Source organism: Dipodomys ordii, unplaced genomic scaffold (assembly GCF_000151885.1).
Source record: "Dipodomys ordii isolate 6190 unplaced genomic scaffold, Dord_2.0 Scaffold2, whole genome shotgun sequence".
Lineage (NCBI taxonomy): Eukaryota > Metazoa > Chordata > Mammalia > Rodentia > Heteromyidae > Dipodomys > Dipodomys ordii.
The window spans coordinates 27,919,139-27,939,131 of NW_012267218.1; positions in this window are offsets into that span (position 1 = coordinate 27,919,139).

Consider the following 19,993-nt stretch of genomic DNA (forward strand, 5'->3'; position numbering starts at 1 on the left):
AAGGAAGGAAGGAAGGAAGGAAGGAAGGAAGGAAGGAAGGAAGGAAGGAAAAGGAAGGAAGGAAGGAAGGAAGGAAAGAAAGAAAGAAAGAAAGAAAGAAGGAAGCTTGGAGGAGGACTACTGATCTAATTGTTAAGAGGCAAAGTTGTCTCCTACCCTAAAAGTTCTGTAATGCCAAAGCCTAGAACCTTCCTTAAGAGGGTTCCCTGCAGCTTTTGGGGAGCAGTCATGCTTACTGCCTAAGCACATGCGCTAGGAAAAGTAGGAGGATGAAGTGGTTGCCTATTGAAGAGTCAGCCTGAGTTTAAGGATTGTCCTGTTCTAGAATGAGCAGTGAAAGTCCTGAAAGGTGTGTGTGTGTGTGTGTGTGTGTGTGTGTGTGTGTGTCTTGGGGTGGAGCAGAGGCAAGGAACAGAGCCGAGGTCCTGGGATTTACCAGGCAAGGATTTGTTATTCAACACTTCTTTCAATTTACCAAATGAGGCTGAGGTCCAGAGAAGTAATCCCTGAGCTTATTTCACTCTAAATCATCTGAACCCCCAAACCTTTACAGATTCTGATCCTGAGGGAAAAATGGAAATCTGGTGATATCCAGAAAGATATAAGAAATGGGGTGGCAGGGTGCATGACTATTTGAACTTGAGAAAGTCTCATAATCCCTCAGAGATTTATTTTCCAATTGGAATTTAAAAGCATGTGTCCTCATTTGGTGTAGGGGCATGGCTCAAGTGGTAGAGCACCTGCCTAGCAAGCATGAGACCCTGAGTCAAACCCCAGTACCAACAGGGAGAAAAAAATGTCCTCAAAGGATTGCTGATCGGTTTTAACAGAATTCTCTAATCCAGAAGCTTCTACCAAGGAGAAACACCTAAAGGGCTTAGCATAATATCTGGCCCATAACAGATGCTCAGTAGATTATATTACTTTGGCTTCCCAGTAGAGAAATAGTCATCCATCCTCCCCCCTGGTGGTAGCGAGGATTGAACTCAGAGTCTCTAAACAATTGAGCCACATCTTCAGTACTTTTACTTTTCAGTTTGTTTCTCAGATGAGGTCTTGAACTTTTGCTGCAGAATGTGATCCTCCTACTTTGATCTAACAAGTAGCTGGAATGACAGGTATACACCACAAGCGTTCTCGGAGACTAAGGTTAGTGAAAGACTTACTAACCTAAGACAATCAGGACACCTAAGATATTTAGTCTTTTCTTGAACCTCTGAGTGAGTTTGGATGAGAAGACTTTACTTACCTGCTGCTTCCTTTGTCCCTCCCCATCTCACACACGTCTAGCAACTTGAGACAAAAACCTCGGCTAGATCAGCAGGTTCCCCCTGGCATAGGGAAGTCTACGAAACTCTTTTCTCCCAATTAAGCACCAAAGAGCTGGAAGCAGAGCTGTAGCTCAGATAGTCGAGTGCTAGCCTTGAGAAAGGGGTAGGGACAAAAGCTAAGAAACAGTGAGTGCCTAGACCCTGAGTTCAAGTCCCAGTAGCAGTGCGTTAGCACGCGTGCGCCCACACACACATGAAGAATACAGAGGCACTGTCTTCCTCAAGGCTTAGTCCCAGTGGGAGAGATGATAATAATTACTACAGGTTCTTGGCTGTTACTTGGTGACACACTGATGGAGAAAAATAAAGCCAGATGAGGAATAATAGGAAGTCTTTGGGTAGCTCTTTCAGTAAAGGCAAGCATTTCTGCTTGTGTTTTTATTTTAATGTTTGTTGTTAGCCAGAGGTGTTCCCAAAAAGAGAATGGACCAAGTAGATATAAGGAGGAAGGATAGAACAATTGACTCAGAACAAAGAACAAGGCCTGGGCCTGACTTCCTCAAGAAAGTCACTACAACTGGAACAAAGTAAAAAGAGGTTAGCAGTGCAAGGGTTGGCATGATGCCACTCCACAGCCTACACTGAAGACTAGACTCTGTCACATATGGCCTACATTGCCTGAGGTAAGCAACTCTCTCCATGCTTCTGTCTCCTCATCTGTAAAATGGATAGTGTCCATTCTTCATCGGATTAAATGAGTGACTGGAGGTACAATGCCTGGCATGTAGTAAGAAAGAACCCAATAAATATCAGCTCATGTGGTGGTGGTGCTGCTGCTGTGGCTGACAAGGATACAACACAGTCAGTTTGGAGATGGGTAAGCAAAGATATCACTGGCAAAGGGTATCAAGATCCAAATCACCAACTGTAAGAAGTCATGGAAGCCAGGGCCTAGTGGGAGATTAGGAAAAGCTATAGACTTCTGGGTGAGTGGGTAGGCCAGGATCCGGTGGGAGCTACCTTGGCAGCCCCTCTAGAGGGCAAGTGACAGTATGCAGATGATCAGTAGGAGTTGAGAGGGACAACCATTTATTATCTGGGTCATCTGGCGGGCTGAATGGAATGAAGTAACCCAAGTAAGCAACTGGAAATGAGAAGTTGGGCCCTCGGTAGAGCAAAGATAAGGAGTCTTGCCAAGTGATCAAGCCGAGGAGCCAGCCAGTTGCAGGGACAGCTCAGAACAAGTACCCAATGGCTACATCTTCCTTAAAGAGTTTCAGTAGGTCTCTCAAAGAGCAGCTTCAGACTTGAAAGCTGCCAATACAGTTCTGCTTCAGAATTTAAAGTCCAAGAGGCAGTTGGGCAGGCTCCATGACAGCAGGATAGAGCTGTGGGTGGGAGAAAGAGGTTTAAACCCACTTGTGGGTTGGGGAGGCTCCAGGGACAAAGAGACACTTAGCAGAACCCCACTAGTGTATTTGTATTAGAGATAATATCTTCAAAGTTTGGCTAGACATCTGAAAGTAGGTTAGACATGCAGGCTTCTCAGTCATTAGACGCTGGAGACAAGTTCTTGTGCAGAGTATAAAATGACAGAGTTCTGAGGTATGGGGGGCGGTGGTCCTGGAGGCCAACAATCTCTCCAGAATAACATGGTTTCCAGTTCTTGGGATTGTGCTTTCTGGACTGATTTGGCCAGACCACAAGATCAGGTCTCTGTGTAACTTTTTGTGTCGGCCATGCTTACTTTCTATGTCAGTCCTATTACTCTTATTTCCCTTGTTTTCAATGAACTTAATTAGCTGCCTCTTGAGTGAAAACCTAAGGAAGGGAATTCTTGGGGAAAAAAAAAAAGTCAACCAACAAATAAATAACCAATAGCTAACCAACGAACCACCAACCAATTAAACAAAGGTGGTATGGTTAATGGTTCCTCTAGGAGGCCTACACCCTAATACCTAGGACCTATAACCATGTTAACTTCTAAGGAAAGGAGATTTAAGGTTTTTATTTGGCTAATTTTTAAAATGGGTATAGTGTCCTGGATTATCCAGATGGGCCTGATAGGATCACAAGGGTCCTGAAAAGTGGAAAGGGGAGGCAGGAGAAGGAGCTAACTGAGATTGAATGCTCAGAGCTGCTGGAAGGACGGACGCCATGAATTAAGGAATGTGGGCAGACTCTAGAAGCTAGAAAAAGCAAGCAGACCAGCTCTCCCCTGGAGCTTCTGGAAGGAAACGGCCCCAACAACACTGACTTCAGTACAGATTTCTAATTTCCATATTACAAGGCCAATAACTTACATTATCAAAGCCACTACAGTTGAGGCTGTTTATAGAAGCAGCAACGGAAAACAGACACACCAAATTGGATTTGTATTCTGAAGCCCAGTGCTGCAGTATGCTGGCCCTCAGCCAGGGGGTCCAGCCTTTGTCCACAAGGTCATTTGCCCTGTGTTCCAGCCAATCAGAAAGTTCATTGTTGCTTGGCAGTCACTGCCCCTGACCTCTGCCAATGCTCAAGACTTTCTGCAGGTCATTAAATGTTACCTTTGTGAGAAACATTTAGGTTTTCAAACTCCTTCATTTGTTGATGTAAAGTTTAAAGGCAAGGCCATCCATGCCATTGATTTGCAAATGGAAAGCTAATAAAACAAGAACTAATCTATAGGGTGTGTGTGTGTGTGTGTGTGTGTGTGTGTGTGTGTGTGTGTGTGTGTGTGTGTGTGAGGGTGTTGTCTGCAGTCTTATAGTTTCACATATTCTCTTCTATTAGATTTGAAGATTCCTTGAGAGAAGTGTTGTGGATTTAAGTATTATATCTTGTTTACCATCAGAAGGAAAAGCTTATCTGGAGGTGGACTGGGGCTGAAACCTAGGGGATTACCACGGGCTGCCAGGCTCAGCTCCAGCCAGCCCCCTCCCAACCGCCCCCCCACTGCTTCCCTGATTAAGACTCCTTGATGACAGAGCCGGACTATAATTTGTCCCTTTAGAGTGTCTGCCTGCTGAGTACTACTTGGAAACGTCTTTCTCAGTCTCCTCTGATATTTTTTGGTGAGAGTTGAGACAGGATCTTGCTATATGGCCCAGGCTGACCTCAAATTTAAGAGGCTCCTGCTTCAACTGTCCAACTACCGGGATTATAGACATGCATCACCATGTCTGGCTTCCCTGGTTCTCTTTTTTTTTTTTAGTTTCACCTTGACTCCCACTACATCCCTCTAGTTTTGGCTTCCACTGCCTTGTTTGATTCCAGATCTTCCTGACCTAAACTCAAAGGGCCCCTTAGAGAATCTTAATTCTCAACTTTCTGTTCATCTTAGATCCCCTCTCCATCCAGACCATGCGGAGCACCAGGCAGGGATGCTCTTGGGATACTTCCATTCCCACAGGTGGGAGCAATAGACACAGAACATGTTGCTGCAAGGCAGAGAGATTGGAGAGTAGGGACCCAGCAGCCACCAACAACAGACTCTCTCCTCTCTCCTTGGCACTGCCTGTCCTAGTACTCTGGGCCACATTAGGTAAACAGGGAAAAGAAAACAATGTCTGCCGCCCACAAAATGAGCCCGCCAGGAAAGGAATGTTATTGCCAAGTATTCTCAGAGGGCAAGACAAACAAAGAAGGTGACACCTGTCTTTAACAGCAGGTCCCAGTTCCCAACCATGGCCCCCAGCAGCCCTTCCCAGAGCAAAGGCCTCGTGATGGGACCCTTTTCTACTTTCCCTTTCCCTGTTCCAGGTTTAGTAGCCTGGTCCCTCCGCTCCTGTGTGAAGAGCTTCCTAGCAGACAGCCAGGGGAGGGGCAGAGGCTGCTGGGATTCAGGCTGCTGGCACCCAGGTCTATGCCTGCTGGAATAGTGTGGCCATACCCTTTCGATAATGGTATTCCCATCTCCAAGGAGGCAGTCACGTCAATAAGGGATGTTCGGCATCTTGCCCTCTCAGTGGGCAGAGGTGTCCCATAGCAACTGGAGCTGCGATCTGCATATGACAGCACATTGCAGCTATTCAGGTCTTTTCTTTCCCCTGCTTTCTTTGAAACAAGCTTGCCCTATATCCAAGTTCCCTGTGAGCCTCATACAATGAAAACAGCAGTTGACAGGTTCCCTGTAACTTGTGAAATCTGAGTGCATCCAGGGGGAGAAAGAGTGCTCATTACTGAAACACAAAACGAACTTCTTTCAAGGCACAGCAAGCTGGCCCTTCAGTTTGCTGCTGCTGACCCCGCTGCCCTCCTGAGCACAATGAGAGGAGAAGAGGGAGAGAGAAGTCTTTACTCCTTTCTTGCCAATTGATCACCCTCCTAACCCCTATGGGGGCTTCTTGGCCCAAACAATCCGGGTGACAGAGGTCAGGGCTCCAGTCCCTTCCTCTGGTGAGATCTTAGCTCTCCCTGCAGGGACTTTCCCAGGTAAAACAAAGACAAGGCTCCAAAAGCCTTAAACAGACTCCTGTGGATGATACAGAGGGGAAATCGAGAGGGGAAATGAGAGGTACCCAGAACCACAACACTGGGCCCCAACACTTTCATCCAATCAGACCCAAACACGCTTTGCACACTCTGGGATTGGGCCAACCATTGCAGAGGTCCAACCGTATCTAAGCTTCAACATGGCAGCCAATGACCACCAAGTAAATGAATTGAGGAGAGGAAGCCTTATAGGAGAAAATGGCTCTATTTTTTCCTGTGCTGATTTTGTTTTCTAATAAAGTTAATATTATCAAAGAAGATAGGAAAAGCCAGGCACCGGTGGCTCAAGCCTATATATAATGCTAGCTACTTAGGAGGCTGAGATCTGAGGATCACAGTTTGAAGACAGCTCCAGGCAGAAAAGTCCTTGTGAGACTCTAATCTTCAATTACACACACACACACATACACACACACACACACACACACACACACACACACAGCCAGAAATGGAGCTGTGGCTGAAGTGATAAAACACCAGCCTTGAGCATAAAAGCTCAGAAATAGCATGCAGTTTCTAAGTTCAAGCCCCACGAACAGCACTAGAAAAAAAAAAAAAAAGAAGAGGAAAGAAGAAGAATTTTTATGACAGAAGTTCAAGTTTCAAAAGAAAGCCAGTAGAGAGACTTCCTGAGAACCCCAAATGCAATGCTTGAATGGTATACCTATTGTACCCTGAGCAACACAGGGTACTGTATATGGGAGAGTGAGGAGTCTGGTTTATCTTGGCCTAGTTCTCCTAGTTCTCAGAAAGGCAAGGGATGGTCTCTGTTCCTTCTTCATTTTTTTTGGTCAGTCGGTTGTGGGCTTGAACTCTGGGTCTGGGCGCTGTTCCTTAGCTCTTCAGCTCAAGGCTAGCATTCTACCACTTGAGCCACAGTGCCACTTCTGGGTTTCTGCTGGTTAATTGGAAATAAGAGTCCCATGGACTTTCCTGCCCAGGCTGGCTTTGAATCGAGATCCTCAGATCCTAGCCTCCTGAGTAGCTAGGATTACAGGCGTGAGCCACCAGCTAGTTCTGTTCTTCCTTTTCTGGTTCTAGAAAGCAGTCATTGGAGGTAAACACACAATCCTGTTGTGCTAATGATGTGGTATGGGTCTACTTGAGGTGAGTGGGTGGTCTATCTGTTGCACTTCTGGTTTGTGCATCAGAAAATAAATGTTAGTATGTGCAACTCTCCAGATATACTATAAACTTTCATCTTTACCAAGGCCTTACCTTGCTGGAACCCCTTCCTCCCACTCATCTATTGGGCAGACTCCTATTGATCCTTGAAGCTACTCATCAAGAGCCATGTCCCTTATATATGCTCACATTCTAGCACTTTTCATTTTGCATTATGGTCACCTATTTATTTACTTTTCTGTGATGTAAGATTCCAGTTTTATAGTGGAGGATCAATCATCCATTTTGTTCATTTTGGTGCAGTTGGTGGTTAGTTCATAGTAGCTGTTTGATAGTTACCTGAAGAACTGAGCTGAATCCTAATTCCTTTTTAAATGTCTTGAAATGGATCCTATATAATCACCAAATACTTCGAGATAGGTTTATCACATATCATAGCCTCTCTTCACGTCACGTGAATGGGGATCCTTGGAGCAATACTATAGGTTAGCCCTGCTTATGGACTGACTACCAATAGTGGAATCCAAGAAGTTTATAGAGACAAAGCTGCCCAAGATAGCCCTGCTTGGGGGTATGGCAGGAATCCTAGAAAGGAAGAGATCTGTATGGCCTACAGACTGTGGGAAAGGTGATGTGAAGAAGGTAGAACTTGTACTACCCAAAACAACTATGCTAGAAAACAGCAATGATAAAAAGTTATGCAGAGCAGAGAGGATTTTTAGGACAGTAAAACTACTTTTCTTGGGTATACCGCCATTGTATAAAGGTATGTATGTATTGTTAAGCATTTGTGACAATCCACAGAATGTACACCAACAAGAGTACACCCTAAGTAATCAATGGATGATGATCTGACAATGTAGGGTTTATTGATGATTACAGATGTATCATTCAGGTGGGGAATGTTGATAATGCAGGAAACTGTGCGTCTGTTAGGACACAAGGTATCTGGGAAATTTCTGTACTTTCTGCTCAGTCTAAAACTAGTTTAAAAATAAAGTATGTTAAAATATGCTGAACTTAAGCTAGGTGCTGGTGGCTCACACCTATAATCCTAGTTACTCAGGAGGCTTGCAGATCAAAGCCAGCCCAGGCAGGAAAGTCCGTAAGACTCTTATCTCCAATTAGCCACCAGAAAATCAGAAATGGAGCTGTGGCTCAAGTGGTAGAGCACTCACCTTGAGCTTAAGAGCTCAAGGACAGCACCCAGGCCCAGAGTTCAAGCCTCACAGACAACAAAAATAAATAAATAAAATGCTGAAGTTATGTAAGGCATTATTTTTTTTTTAAAAAAAGCATATGGAAAATAAGTGAGCATTTCAACTGGGAGAGAGAATGAGGAAATGGGTGATATTTTCCAAAAAGAAATATACTCTTTGCCTGACTTAGGCAACTGCCCTCTGTACATCACCTTTATAATAACAGTTATTGTTTTTTTAATGAAAAAGTGAGCATTTCCCTCAGCAAGAATAGCTTGTATCTATCCTGGTTGTAGGCAGGGGAGTGAAAGTGGCTAAGTAGCCCTAGGGAAAAGAGACCCAGCGTTAGTCCCTGGCTGCTTTTGGAGCACTTGACAGTGTGCAACTCCATCTTTCAAAGACAGCAACCTTTCAGTAATATTTTAAGAGATAGTATTTCATAGAGATGTCAAACAATCATGGGTATACATTAGGGGAAAGGCAATAATGAGTCTACCCAATACATAATCCAAATCTTAATGATCAGATTTGGGATAAAGACAACAGTAGGAGCAGCAGGGAGGGACCAGCCCTCTAGATGTGCTTGCTCTCTTCATGCTGGGAACTGGCTACCCTGCTGCTGCTTGGTTCTTAAGAAATACTATGAGACTGAGCCACTGGACCAAAGTCAGAGTAGCAGAATCCACTTCAGTGTGAAAAAGATCTTCCTGAGGCTCAGACATATTTACAAAGAAGCAAGCACTCCATCCTGGAAGTTTCAAATGTCAGGATTGTCATCTGTTTAAGGATGATGAACTCCAAGACTAATCATAACCCTTCATTGCTCTCAGATTCTGATAACTAAACACACAAGCCTTAAGAACAGGAGGAAGAATCTGCAAAACATTCTTACTTGGAACACAGAGAATAAGCTTTCAGCAATGTTCATAGGGGTACTAAACTTGATTATTTTTTCCTTTTGTTGTGCCAGTATTAGGCCTTGGACTGGACTCAGGGACTGGGTGCTGTCCCTTAGCATTTATACTCAAAGCTGGTGCTCTACTACTTGAGCCTAGCTCTACTTACTGCTTTTTTTTCTGATTAATTAGAGCTAAGAATTTTATAGACTTTCTTGCCCAGGCTTTGAACCATAACCATAGGATCTCAGTCTCCTTGAGTAGCTAGGATTATAGGTATGAGCCAATAGACCCTGGCCAAAATCTGAGTTTTAAAAAAAATTATAATTTTTGCTGGTCTTGGGCTTGAACTCAGGGCCTGGATACTGTCCCTGAGCTTTGTCAGCTCGAGGCTAGCACTCTGCCACTTGAGTCACAACCACACATCTGGAGCTTTGATGATGAATTAGTGACAAGAGACTTACAGAACTTCTTGCCTGGGCTGGCTTTGAATGTGATTCTCAGAGCTCAGCCTCCTGAGTAACTAGGATTGCAGGTGAGAACCACCAGCATCTGCCTAAAAGTCTGATTGTGTAAAATTAAATGTCATTTCCTTCTGAACATTCATCACAGGGTCTTTCCTCTGACATTATTTGTGGAGGCATTCATTGTAAAGATGGCTGAATCAACACTTGAGAAAGTGAAGGGTCTAGTTCAAGGTAGAGAATTACATCCAACGTTGTGAGGTTTCCTTTCAAGGGCTACGGAGAAACTCCAAATAGAAAGGCCTGGCTGTGACACAGCAAGACCCCAACTGTCCCTAGGTTATAATGAGTCTCCTTAGATTATTTGAACAAATGGCTCTGAAATCACCTTTTGCCAGAGGAAGCTCTGTCCTTACAGAAGGAATTAGATTGCCCCTGATAAGGCAGAGCATCCTGTCTGACTCCCGGCCACACCCTAACAGCTGGGCCTGCTATGGTTGTTGCTGACTTCAAAGAAACTACTTCCCTTGGATCCACATCAAGGACTGGAAGGAGAAAAGGGTCCCCTGACCTTCAGAAAAGTGAAGGATGGGACTACCTTTGTGGAGTGTGTGTGTATTTTTCCTGTCACTATTGTATTTCCATGAACTTTATATAAAATATCTGAAAACAATCATCGGAAACAGAGTCCTTTACCTACAGCCAGAGACTGGAATTGGGCCCAATGTGGGGAGAGGCTATGCTCACTCCATGAGAGCCAATGGACCATGTTAAGGACACTCACTACGAGGGATAGCTGGATCTTCTCGGCCCTAACCCCAGCCCCAAACACTGGTGCCCTGACATTCCCTCAATGAACTAGGCTGTGGGCTCTGGCTGGACATGCCTTCTGCCCACCAGTGGCCTCTTACTGTGAAATATCTACCCGGAAACCAAACCTTACCCTCAGATTCATATCTGCCTTGTTCTCAAGGTAGCCCACTTGAGTAACCCAACCTGATGATCAAGAGCATTCCAGGACTGAAATCCAGCCCGGTCCTGGGCTTTGGGAAGGTATCCTGTGGCATTCCCACCCATCCTGAGGCAAGGGGCTGCTGGTTGCCAGTGTGGGAAGCTGACAAACCTTGCAGCTCTAACTAAGGAATGAGGAAGCTCTCCCACCCCCAGGTCCCCACCAGCCCTTAATTAAGGAAGAGGAAACAGAAGCCCCTCTGCCTACCATTGCCCAGGATCAGCAGCCTCCAGTTAACCAACAGTGCCACAGCAATGCTAAGGTGCTCTCTAGGTCCCTGGGATGTGACCTCTCCTGAAAGGAATCTGACCAAACCATAGGCAAACACCTACATGCTGAAAAGGACTGAGAACACGGGCAAAGTTAAAAATCAGAAGCATGAGCCAGGCACTGGTGGGTTACACCTGTAATCCTAGCCACTCAGAAGGCTGAGATCTGAGGCTCACCCTTCAAAGCCAACATAGGCATGAGACTTATCTTCATTAACCACCAAAAAGCCAGTATTGTAGTTCAAGTGGTAGAGTGCCAGCTTTAGCCTTAATGCTAAGGGATAGGACTTTGGCCTTGAGTTCAAGCCCCAGTAGCCGTCTGAGTGAGTGAGTGAGAGAGAGAGAGAGAGAGAGAGAGAGAGAGAGAGACCTCTTTAGGTTTCCATAGCCACTATCTGGAGGTCCTAAAGTTTAAAGAATCCAGCAAAGGGAAAGCAGACTCAAATTAATTAGGGTCTCGCTTTCCAAAAAGACACACAGGTCACCTCTTTCTTGCCCTAAACACCAGACAGAAAAAATGGTATTAATGACTACGGCCTCTCCCCAGGCTATGCAGAGTATACAAGGCAAAGCCCGTTCCTCCAACGCAGCCAGCTGTTCTGAAATAGGTTTGGAAGTGATCTTTGGCACATAATGAAAAGGGTGTGTATGGGGAGGGTACCCCAGAGTTCTCTATCAGAGCCAATATTATTTTTAATTGCCGAGAATCGGACTGTGGCTGTTACTCAAGGCTGCCGAACACAGGCTTGCCAGGGATCGGAAACCAACTTCAAGGGGAGGTAAAAAAGTTTGTTCCAAGGACTGTTCATTACTGAGCTGTCGCTTCTTATGGAAAATCAGGTTACGCCTCAGCGTTTATACACCCCCCCCCCATTTAGAAAAGGAGCCGTGAATTTGAGCAATCTGGGAATTTTGGCTTCTGCCCTCCCCTCTGAAGCATGACCGATGGCCCATTTTTCAAGCCAAATCTCACCCCTCACAGGCAGCTGTCAGGAAACCACAGAAGGTGCTTGAAGGAGCACAAGAACTGACTGGTTCTAATCTGGAGAAAAAAATGAATTAACAAGGCAGCTACTTATGGAAGAATGTTTTCTTTTCCTCAGCTCCAGCCTGCATATTTTCACAACATGTGTACTCTGTTACCTTGTCACTTCCCTATTTTCTTTGGGTAAATAACTGGGCTCTGGACTTGGGGAAAGGAAAGGAAAGGAGAGGAGAGGAGAGGAGAAAGTAAAAAAGGAAGGAAGGATGGAAGGAAGAAAGACAGAAAGAGGAAAAGCAGACACAGAGAGAAAGAAAGAAAGAGAGAGGAAAGAAAGAAAGAAAGCAAACAGATGAAATGGAAGGAGGCAGAGAGGGAGGGAGGGAAGGAAGGAAGGAAGGAAGGAAGGAAGGAAGGAAGGGAGGAAGGGAGGGATGGAGGGAGGGAGGGAGGGACACTGAGCAAGCCTGGCCAGCCAGGTTGGCAATACAGAAGGGTGCAGATCCAGGATGAAATGGGCTGTCCACAGCCCTGGTTTGACCAGCACTGGATGGGGCTGTTCATTGAGTTCTGCAGGTAACAGTGGGAGAATCAGAAGAGAGGACAAAATTGCCCTTCCCAGCCCTGGGCTTGGCAGGCCTCAAGTCAGGGGGAAATAAAGAACTTTTCTCCTTTGCCAAGTCAACTGTGAAGCCCTCTCTGAACTCGGCAGAGTCAACAAGGTACATGAAGGCTTTCCTGCCAGCTCTGCCCTTCCACTGGCCAGAGAGGTTGCTTACACAGTGCCCAGCAGTGAACCCTGGTGGGATTGGCAAAAGCCAGGATGTTCCATGGAGCCTAGTGGTAGGACCTTCCTCTGTAGGGACATGTGGTGAGCATTTAAATATGTAGGCAATTAGCTCCATGTAGAAAAGGCCCAAAGGTTTTAGAGTCATCCTCTTCCAGCTGTGCTGGAGACATTGTTTGTGGTTATTTCATTTCTCTAGACTTGGCCTGGTGGTGTCTATAGCATCCTCCAGAGAAGCACAAAACAATGCTGCTTCATTGGTAAGATATCTTCCAGAGGTATGCAGTTGAGATGGACACAAGGGGTGACTTTGGCAAACCAGGATCTTTTCATCATAAAGTAACAGCAACTCCTATTTGCTCAGGTCTTCACAGCCGATCATCAATCAAATACAGAGCCAATGCTAACACTGCTACCTCTGTGTTCTCCATATTACAGAGCATATAAGCAGTTAGCTTGCTAGGTGCTGGTGGCTTCAAGCCTGCAATTCTAGCTCCTCAGAAGGCTGATATCTGGGGATCATGGTTCAAAGCCAGCTTGGGTAGGTAAATCTGTGAAACTCTTATCTCCAATTAACTAATAAAAAGCTGGAAGCAGAGCTATGGCTCAAGTGGTAGAGCAGTAGCCTTGAGGGAAAAAGCTAAAGAACAGCACCCAGCCCCAGAGTTCAATCCCCAATATTAGCACATTAAAAAATGTTAGTTTACTTTATGACTGTGGATGCTGGCTCCATCACCTGCTGGAGGAAACTGAGGCACAGACCACTCAAAGACTGTGACCACCACAAGCCCTCCTAGGGGATTTGGCCAAGGTAGGATTAATTGAGTGCTGTTGGGCCTCTGCATATGCACATTTCCTTCCTCCATCTGCTCAGGAACCTTTGATTTTAACCTTGGACTCCTGTCTCACCTAGTAGATCACACAGGCTTCCTGGGGCACAGGTTTGGAATTCAATGTTTGAGTGTTCAGTTGCATTGTCTGGCTTCCATCTGTTGGGTGGTTCTTTTCACATCACAGGGTAAAAATGTGTACTTAGAGAGGCAGGCTGATACTGTCAGAAACATTGCTTGTTCTGAAAGGGCACTTGTAGGATGACACAGGTTTTCAGAGGGAGGAAAGGGGGGGGGGACCAAAAGCTCTCAGGAAGCAGGAGAGGAGGAGGACACTCAGGAATGATCCCAACTATTCACATGATCACATTGTCCAAAGACAGCTTCAGAGAGGTGCTATGAGGCAAATGAGAGTGGTCATAACAAGGACTCTAACCCAAGAGCAGGGATTCCTCACTGTGACCAGGCCTGGGCTGAGTGTTTCAAACATATTAGCTCATTTAATTCTTTCAATAGCCCTTGGAAGTTAGTACTGTTGTCCTCCTTTTCCAGATGAGGAAACTGAGGCACAGAAAGACTGCGTAGCTAGAGAGACCTAATGAGTCAGGTCTCAAATCCAGCAGTGTGATTCCCAAGCCAGTTATTTGTGTTCATCAAGTACTGCCTCTCCTAGAAAGTGGAAGGGGCTCCCTCCTCAGAATTGCGGCATTGAAGTTTGGTGACCCATTCTGTCCAACTGGATGGCCTATCTCAGACCCGAAAGAAGTCTCTTCTTGATCCCACACTCGCAGTGTTTCCAGATGGAGGCCTGAGCGCTGGACTCTAAGCAGTCACACTTGAAGCTTTCTCCACCCTACTCCTGCCTATGCCCAAGTCCCTGTCTATGGGTTTTTTAATTGTACCTCAGCCTGTACCCTAACATTTTCGGTTTTTGCCTCTCGTCATCTCTCCTAACAGCCCCCATTTGCAAAGTTGAGCCCCCATGTAAGTAATGCCTGCCTGAGAAATAAGCCACATTTTTCAAAGAGTGGCCTCTCAATGACCCTCATCAGACCCCTCTGAGGTACCCCAAGAATGCAGATTTACCTGCTGTGCTAGAGGTTTCAGTAAGACTTTCAGTGATGACGTTGGAAATCTGAATCTCCCACTCCTAAGGTGATTCTGATGTTCCCTAAAGTTTGAAGCCCACAATTTAGGCTTTTGTGTGAATGAGGATATGTTGATCACAAGCCAGACTTGGCCAAAGAGAAACAAACTAGTGTCAAGCTCAGCCTCTGGTTCCTTCAGGCTGTGGGAGTGGGCTGTGCACAGAGTTCTTTATGCCTAAGTATAATAAGCATGGGTGCTTTGCAATGGGGAGACAGGGATGAAAGGAAGTAAGGAGTGGCAAAGGAAGGTGGAGGAGGCTGGGCAATGTTTCTGCCAGTCATGTGGAATGTCAGGATGGGTAAAGGCCTTGGCAAAAACATTCTCTAGTAAAGATTCCAAGCGGAAGGCATCCAGAGCCTCATTTCAGGCATCCTGGAATCTGGTCTGTGTGCTGCTGGACGCAGCATCCCTTTGGTTCTATGGTGGAGATTAGCAAGCAGAATGGTGACAGAATCAGGCCCCGAGGCTTCCAGAAGAACAGTCCAGTGGTCTTGTGAGACAGAAAGAGCAAGTGGAGACCAGAGAAGTGGCAGAAGAATGTGTGGGAAGGGAGAGGGTGAAAGCCATTTCAATGCTTCTGAAGGTCACCCACAAAGAAGTTTAGGCAGTTTCCCCCACCCCCAGCTCCCTAAGTCTATCTTCAATAAATGACATCAAAGGTAAGCTACTGAGTGCTTACCTTTAGCTCAGTTTAGAGAAAATGAACAAAAATCCTTCTAAAATTGAAAATTTAAGATTTTATTCCTCCCTCCCACCTCACCTCACCAGCAACTCCAAAACAACTGAACACAAAGTACTTTAACCTTGGCATGTGGCAAGACCTCCATGAAAAGTCATTTCTCAGCTCATTTGAAGGAAAAATAGTGCTCTTTTTGACTGCCTATAATGTCTGGGCATGCTTAGCAGAAGCAACTCAAAGGAAAAATCTGATTATTAGCTGGAAAAGTGGGGCAAGGAGGAGCTGGGAAATGGTTTGAGTGGACAGAGTGCTGGGGGGTGGGGGGGAGTCACTCCCACTGCTAGAACTGTTTGTGCCCCAGTGGACTTGGACAAGCTTTGTGACTCTGAGTTTGGGTTTTCTTGTCCAAAACAAGGCAGGGAAGATGCTACGCAGTCAGATGACTTGTTGCCCTGTGGTGCTGGGGATACCTGAGCAGACACACAGGGCATCTGCCCATCCAGTCCTGGAGACCTCTTCCAAGGCCTGTCTGTCCAAGATAGATCTTCTCCACCATCTCTATAAGTGTAAAAACTCAAAGCTATAGGGTCTTTTTCCTTTAGGTAATAAAATTAGCCACTGTGTAGCATTGCCTCTGTGGATGTGTATTTATATAGTGTCAGGTATATATATGTATATAGTGTCGGACATTATAGATTATTTATGACATGTAAGGGATAAATGACATATTTTGTATTCAACATTATATATGTGTATATGATACATAATGTCCTATGATATAGAATATGTATTTATGTCATGGAATTATATAAATATAAGTCATAGGTATTTGTATAGGCATTTATATGTTATAAATATTTTAGGCTTAAATAGGGAAATATATACTAATAGATATTGGTGTATACATACCTATGTATGTATGTGTAATGAGCTTTGTATGTATGGATAGGTGTTTGCACATGTGTATAGGTATTTGCATATGTGCATGTATACCTGAATTTAAATTACAGGTATATATTCCAATTTTTTTTTTGTTGGTTGTGGGGCTTGAACTCTGGGCCTCGGTGCTGTCCCTCAGCTCTTCAGCTCAAGGCAAGCGCTCTACCACTTGAGCCACAGCGCCACTTCCTACAGGTATATATTATACACACATGTCATGCACACACACATACACACAAACACAACACATTCACACAGGTATGGTGACCCAATACCATGGATGACATGCATTGAACTCCTGTGGTAGATTGAACTGTATCCCCACAAAAGATATATTAACCTTATTTTGAAATAGAATCTTTGCAGATATAAGTAGCAGGTAAGTTAAGATGAAGTCAGTTTGGAGTAGAACATATGTTAAATTCATCCCGACTCCTGTCCTTATAAGAAGAGGACAGAAAGACAGAGCCAGACTCACACAGAGGGGACACCATGTGAAACAACACAGGAGGCTCAGAGAAAAGGCAGAGGTGGAGGCAGAGATTGAAGTGACATATCCATAAGGCAAATGCCCAGGGTTGCAGCCAGCACCAGAAGCTAGAAGCAGCAAGAAAGGACTGACCCCTCCCTGGAGCTATCAGGAGAAGTATGGCCTGCTGAAATCTTTATTTATTTATTTATTTTGGTCTGATTGTTTTTGGTCAGCTGTGGGGCTTGAACTCAGGGCCTGGGAACTGTCTCTGAGCTTTTCAATCACAGCTCCACTTCCAGTTTTTATGTGGCTAACGGAGATAAAAGTCTCAAGGACTTTCCTGTCTGGGCTGGCTTTGAACCAGAATCCTCAAATCTCAGCCTCCTGAGTAGCCAGGATTACAGGCATGAGCCACTAGTGCCCAGCTTCGGCTGAATTCTCGATTTCAGACTTCTGGCTTCCAGAACCATGATGTAGAAAGTTTCAGTTGTTTGAAGCTACCCAATTAAGTGCCAATCTGTGGTCCTTCGTCTGGGGAGTTTTAGGGAATGAATACAACTCCCTTCAGGGTAGAATGGAGCAGAGCTTTGTGTCAGAGTTGGGATTGCATCTGCTTTCCTTCTCTCTCAGAGGCAGGGAGGGGATGCAGATTCCCAACTATTTCTCACCCAAATGAACACTTGAAAGTTATAATGATCCCTATACTCTCTGCTCATTCCTGGTGGTAGCTGATGGCTAACGTCACACTGTTAACCACCAAAGCCAAGCTTGATCACCTGGAAATGGTAGTGGAGGGAGGAAGAAACTTTACAGCCTTGCCCACCCTGCCCCACCCCCTGCCAGCCCAGCCACAGCAGCTTTGAGCTCTCAGAAGGGAGCGTAAATTTATGGCTAGTATGCTTCTAGATCAGAGATCCTGCTGAGAGTGAGTTTTCTTTCTTTTTTTTTTTTAAAAAAAAAAACAACACAACTTTAATGGTAGAGAGGAATTTTCTCCCAACCCCCTCAAAACACTCACACATCTTTTTAAAATTTGCACCTTTTTTTTTTTTTGTTTTTTTCAGACTGGCTTCCTATGGTGAAGGGAAGGCTAGGAAATGCCCAATAAATCATCTGTCTGTCTTCACTCAATTGAAAGGCAGGAAATGCAGAGAACAGCCGCAGTACCTTTTCCACTTTGCATATAACAAGAGCTATCAGGCCCCACTCCTTTGAAGGGTAGGCCACTCTGACTGCAATATTAATTCTTCAAGGCCACTGGAGTTGGTTTCTAAGGATCAGACCCAACTGAAGTAGGCATGTAGATGCTGCCTGTTTCTTTTGTCAGCCCTTGACACGGCCATCTCTTTGGACTTGCTCTGGGAAGCCTGTCCAGTGGACAGTGACTTAGAGGTTTCATGTGCCCAGGTCCATTGTAAATGCATGCAGGATTAAAGAAATTTTCATCTTGAATCTTTATGTATAAGGAATTTATATCTAGCTGCCCAGATAGCCAACCCATATAGGTCAAAAGAATGACCAAGGGCTGGGAAGGTGGCTCAGTGGTAGAGCGCTTGCCTTGCATGCCTAGGCCCTGGGTTCGATTCCTCAGCACCACATAAGCAAAAAGAAAAAAGCCGGAAGTGGCGCTGTGGCTCAAGTGGTAGAGTGCTAGCCTTGAGCTGAAGAGCTGAGGGACAGCGCCCAGGCCCAGAGTTCAGGCCCCACGACCGGACCCAAAAAAAAAAAAAGAATGACCAACTCCATGCTTGGAGTTGATGAAAAATGCCAGAAGGAGGTAGGAGGAGGTCAGCAAAGGTTGAGGTGAGGAAGGCTATGGACAGGGAAGGCTTTATGTGGAGGTTTTGTTTGTTTGTTTGTTTATATTTCTGGTCGGTTGTGGGGCTTGAACTCTGGGCCTGGGCACTGTCCCTGCACAATTCAGCTCAAGACAAGTACTCTACCACTTGAGCCACTAGAAAACCTAGTAGTTTATTGGAGATAAGAGTTTCATGGACTTTCCTGCCCTGGCTGGCTTTGAACCCTGATCCTCAGATCAGGATTACAGGTGTGAGCCACAGGTACCTGCCTATGTGGCGGTTTGAAGTCTGCTTGGTCCTGGAGATCACAGAAGGAAGGAGGAATGGCATTGTGCAGGTGCTGAGCCAGAGCATGTCATAGACCAGGAGTTGGGAAGGTCAGAAAGCATGAGGCTTTTTGGGTTTTTTTTTCCCTATCCAGGGGACAGTGAGAAACCCAGAGGGCCGAGTGTGGGGTAGGAAACATGATTAGAAAGGTAAGGAGGGGCCCTTCCTTGAAGCACTCTGAGAGCCTAGCCCAAGACTAGATGGCCACCGTGCGGACAGTGATGACTGACACTGTGTTTGCAATCTGCATAAATAGTGTGGCTCTTACTAGGAGACCACCTTATTTGGATCTAAATGCAGAGAAACTCATGGGACTGCGAACACTTTCAGGCCTCCAGTGGTTTCTGTGGAAAGCTTTCTGGGAGGATACCCAGGGATTTACCATGGTGCTTTTCACAGCAAATCTCCCCAAACTCCTCAGCTCTCACATGCCAGAATCGCCCCTGCTAGCTTCTCCTTTCTCTCTTTCTCTCTCCTTTCTCTCGCCCCTGCCAGCTTCTCCTGTCTCTCTTTTTCCTCCTGGCCACCTCTCCTCAGGCCATCCACTTTTACCTCTTGCAGGTCCCCTCATTGCTAAGGGCTGTCCCCTCTCCAACTCTTCCCCTCAGACAACAACCTCTCCACACTGCCCTTCAACACCGTGTGTCTCTTCCTCAGCCTGAAGCCTGTGTCCTTGCTGAGAAGAGTTCCCTGCGACCCTGGGCTAGAATCCTCCTGAGTCAGATTCTTAGGACTGGCCTAGAAAGAATCTGTATGGAGGCAGATTGAGGGACAATTACAAAGAAAGTAATTAAGAGTCCACATGTTCTGGGAGAGGGACCTGAGCGAGGCCCTAAGAGGAAGAGACCCCCCCCCAGGAGTAGGTAAGGAAAGTGTGACAGGCACTGGGGCTGCCCACTGTGGCAATGCTGAATGGGGTTCCACATTTGAGTTCTGTCTGCAGAGCCCTATATCTGCGGGATACACAAGGGACATTCAGTAGACAGCTCCCAAACAACCAACTAGTGTGATGAATGAGTGAGTGTGTCAGTGAATAACTCGGCACTTCCGAAAAGGAAGGTCCCTGGCAACCCTGTGTCAGCCCATGAAGAGACATCAGGACTGCGTCAGGAAGGCAGTGTGCCAGCAGGTCGGGGAACAGAGGCTCCACTCCACCTGGATTCACAGCTGGATTGGGGTCTCAGACAGCCCCACAACCTCCCTGAAACCAAGCAGCCCCACTAGTTAGACACATGAGGGGACCATGCCTTGCTTGTGTGAAACATTCACTTCTCTTCAGAGCTATGGAGGTGTCCCTCTGCCCCTCCCCCCATGACT